Genomic DNA, 4,349 nt, shown 5'->3' with positions numbered 1-4,349 from the left:
GCCCACTCCACTGCCCACTGTCCACTGCCACTGTCCACTGCCCCCACTGTCACTGCCCACTTTGGGGGTTTCTTTTAACTTTTTTTTTTGGGCCCCCAACTTGGTTTTTTTCCCAACTTTTTTTTTGCCCCCAAAAAAAACTTTTGGGCCCCCCCCCCCAAAAAAACTTTTTTTTTTTTGGGGCCCACTGCCCACTGTCCACTGCCCACTGGTCCACTGCCCACAGTTCACTTGACCACTGGTCTACTGCCCACTGTCCCACTGCCACTTGCCCATGTCCCACTGCCCACTGGTCTCTGCCCCACTGTCCACTGCCCCACATGTCTACTGCCCACTGTCCACGGCCCATGCACCACTTGCCCACTGTCCACTGCCCACTGTCCACTGCCCACTGTTCCACTGCCCACTGCCCACTGCCCCACTGTCCGCTGTTCCACTTGGCCCACTGCCCAATGTCCACCCACTGCCCACTGTCCACTGCCCAATGTCCACCACTGTCCACTGCCCAAACTGCCCACTGGATCCACTGCCAACTGCCCACTGTTACCCACTGGTCCACTGACCTCTGCCCACTGCCCCACTGCCCACGGCCACTGCCCACTGTCCACCACTGCCAACTGGCCCACTGTCTCACTGCCCACTGTCCACGTCCACTGGCCCAATGTCCACCACTTTCAACTGCCCACTTGGCCACTGGGTCCACTGACCCCACTGCCCACTGTCCCACTGCCCACTGCCACTGTTCCATGCCCACCTGCCCAATGCCACACTGCCCACTCCCACTGTCCACTGCCCACTGCCCAACTGTGCCCTGCCCACTGCCCACTGTCCACTGCCCACTGCCCACTGTCCACTGCCCACTATCCACTATTCCACTATCCACTGCCCACTATCCACTGCCCACTGCCCCCCACTATCCACTGCCCACTATCCAACTGCCCACTGCCCCACTATCCACTGCCCACTATCCACTGTCCACTGTCCAACTTCCCACTGCCACTGTCATTGCCCACTATCACTTGCCCACCTATCCAACTGCCCACTGCCCACTATCCCACTGCCCATATCCACTGCCCACTATCCACTGCCCACTGCCCACTATCCCACTGCCCCACTATCCACTGCCCACTGTCCACTGCCCCACTATCACTATCCACTATCCACTGTCCACTCCCCACTGTCCACTGGTAGGTTGCATGAGATATAAACCTTCTCTCTCTCTCTGCGTATTGTTGCATGTCACTTGTAGTGAAGGAGAAACAGGTTCACTCTGGCCCACTGTGGTAGTTGTTGCTGTACTTACACAGTGTTGGTGTAAGGGAAAGCATGTGTGTGTGTGTGTGTGTGTGTCGTGTGTGTGTGTGTGTGTGTGTGTCTGTGTGTGTGTGTGTGTGTGTGTGTGTTGTGGTGCTGTGTGGTGTTATGTGTTATGAATGTGCGTCCGTGTTTGTTAATGGTGGTTTACCTGAGATGTTGCTGTGTGGTGTGTGTGTATGTGTGTTGCGAGCATGGTGAGCAGTGCCAGAAGAGCGCTGCACAGGTGTGTGTTGTGATCGGGGAGGCCAGTCTCGCTGTCCAAACAAACACACTGTCCATCCGGGACCTTGAGAAGTCAGTACACATAAAGAGTCTATGGATGTTACGGTCTTTCTGTCTGTCTGTCTGCTGTCTGTCTTGTCTGTTCTGTCTTCTGTCTGTCTAGGTGTCTGTCTGTCTGTCTTCTTCTGCTCACGTATATTAATAGCATGATCACCTGGGATCATCAAACTGATTGAACCTCGGGCCCGATCTTTTCTTGAGCGGAGGACAGGCAGACAGGTAGTGGGCGCTTATAGCTCTCCGAAAAGACCATAAGTTGACAAATCATTAGTAGACTGCCAAGCATTCTCGATCACCCTCTACAGAAGCTCTCTCCCTAACACCGTTCAGTTATACGTATTGTTTGACGTGATAAACGTTAGAGATGTTATAACATTGCTTGCTCTTTTCATTTGTATTGCACTCCTCGGTTGACTACATGTGTCATTGATAAGCCCAATCACTTACTACGGGTGGAGAGCATTTTCTCGCAACAGCGTGAAGTAGCTTACTAGTAGCCAATATTAAGGGGTGGACAAGTACGCGAGCAGTAAGCACCACACATACAACGCATGAAGCAACAGAACACCCATCAGCAGACTTGTACAAAAAAAAATTAAAACAATGTTCAGTTTTTAACAACTGAACATTTAAATTATTTGTGTAAAACTACACAGTGAAATACAACTCAGGACTCATCCTCTGGTTCTTTAAAAACAGAAGTCCCCAAACTCTCGAGTTACCGGTACTCAATATAAGGTAGTTGGCAAGGGTTAAGAAATGTGATGGGAAAAACCAGCTCAATCAAAACCATCTTAACCTATAAGCAGAGACTCTTTCGACACAACCCCTCCTTTCCACACACCCACTACTATCCTTTCCACACACCCACTCCCTGATACTCTGCGCCATATTGGAGCAGCTACACCCCTTCTCCTTCTGGGAGTGCCACATTATGGACCGACCGGTGGCTTCAAAGCCTCTCATTGGCCCAATTACATATGCATCACGCTAAAAAAATATCTCATATCTTATGAAAATCTAACTTGGAGCTGTCATATGCATGTTCCTGTGTGTATCCTCAACACAGGGGTTTCCTTCTCTCAGGGGTTTGAGGACCGTCTATTTTATATATGGTTTCTCACTAGCCCCCCTTCTGTTCTCCCTGTTCACTCTTGATCTGTCATATACATGCTCATAGTGCTAGCGAGCGAGAGCCACATATCCAAACATCATCACAATATTAAACACCTTCTTGTCCGCCAAAATGTGAATGGCACAGGGAACCCTGATCTACAACTATCATAATTAATAGTGGTTTTAGGACTTACTTGATATTCCGTGTGGGGGAAAGTTATCAACACTGACTACAATCAAAGGCGAGGACAGGTTCCGACCACCATTATTAGGCCCCTGTGCAGCAGATCATGACCGCCTCGTGCTACGCAGACTAGAAGAGTAGGCCTGCGCAAGACGTGGGACTTGGTGCCAGGACAACAAGCCTCTCTCTCAACGTGAATCAAGGACAAAGGAGCGGGCAAGATTTTGATTGTGGTACTACAGGACAAAGGTGTTGCACGACTGGGACAGCGAGAGAGAGCTCACGCCACCCATTTGTTCTCAATCGACGGTTAGCGGCCGGCCAAGGGCTGCCATCTGCGCCATGGGTAGGCGAGGCAGAGCGTTGTTCGCATCGCTTCCAACGGTTCTCCGTTACCCATCTGTGTCTCGACAACTGTGGAATCACCAAACAAACAGCCAACACTAACATGCCGCGACTGCGATCTTGCCACCCTGCGAGATGTGTCCGACAGATACTGCACTCGACCAGAGAGACCTGCCAGAGGTGTCGTGGGAGTCGTGCCCGAGGAGTCGAGGCACGACTGAAAACCCAAACCTTATTCCCCTATGGAGACTAAAGGTACTCCTCCTCCGCCGGAGAGAGTAAAAATAAGATGAAGAACATCTCATGTTTTATTTGCATCCGTTACTGGCTGCCCTTCATATTGATGTTGTTGTTTGCTCTTTATAGAATATAGGTTCATTAGCAAGACTCGCATAATTATAAACATCGGAGAGAGATGAGAAGGCTAATTACGACGTGAAGATTTCCATCATGGATAGAATGTCCCGTTTCAATTTATTGACAAATCCAATTTATTTACTAGATCAGCCTGTTAGAGTGCGCTTGTTACTCTACCCTGGACATAACCACAGACCCCGTACTAGATCAATGTTGGCGCGAGTTTTCAAGTCCGTCCGGCGAGGCACCAAAGCGCAAGTACAAAACCGGGACGACTTGCTTGTAAAATCACAGAGAGTGAGTGATGGGGGGTTAGTGATTATCATAGGGACGAAACGCGACTGGAGTTTCAAATTGTTCTGACTTTAAAAAGCTTCCCTTAAAGACGTCTAGCATATGTTCTCTCATTAAGACCGTAAGATTTTCCATCATCAACTGGAAGAAAGGTTATGATAAATTAAAATGTGTGGAGATAAACTTCGATTGGACCAGGCCAAGCTTCCATGCCAGCCAGGACCCTCTATTGACCAGGCGGGTGTCTTGTTTCTGATACCAGAGAGCTTGTCAGTCTTTCAAGTTTAAAGCGCAAATAAAAGGATAGGTCCCTAGAGAGATATTATATTTTTTTAGGGAAAAAGGGGGATGTCGCAAGAGCTGGAGGGGCTCGCTGCCAGCCAAGCCACCCGTAATCGTCACTTAGACTCTGTTCTCTCTGCCGACTTCCCCAACAGGACAATGCTACATTAGA

The sequence above is a fragment of the Salvelinus sp. IW2-2015 genome, unplaced genomic scaffold, assembly GCF_002910315.2.
Source record: "Salvelinus sp. IW2-2015 unplaced genomic scaffold, ASM291031v2 Un_scaffold3994, whole genome shotgun sequence".
NCBI classification, from domain to species: Eukaryota; Metazoa; Chordata; class Actinopteri; order Salmoniformes; family Salmonidae; genus Salvelinus; species Salvelinus sp. IW2-2015.
This window is presented reverse-complemented; position numbering follows the sequence as displayed.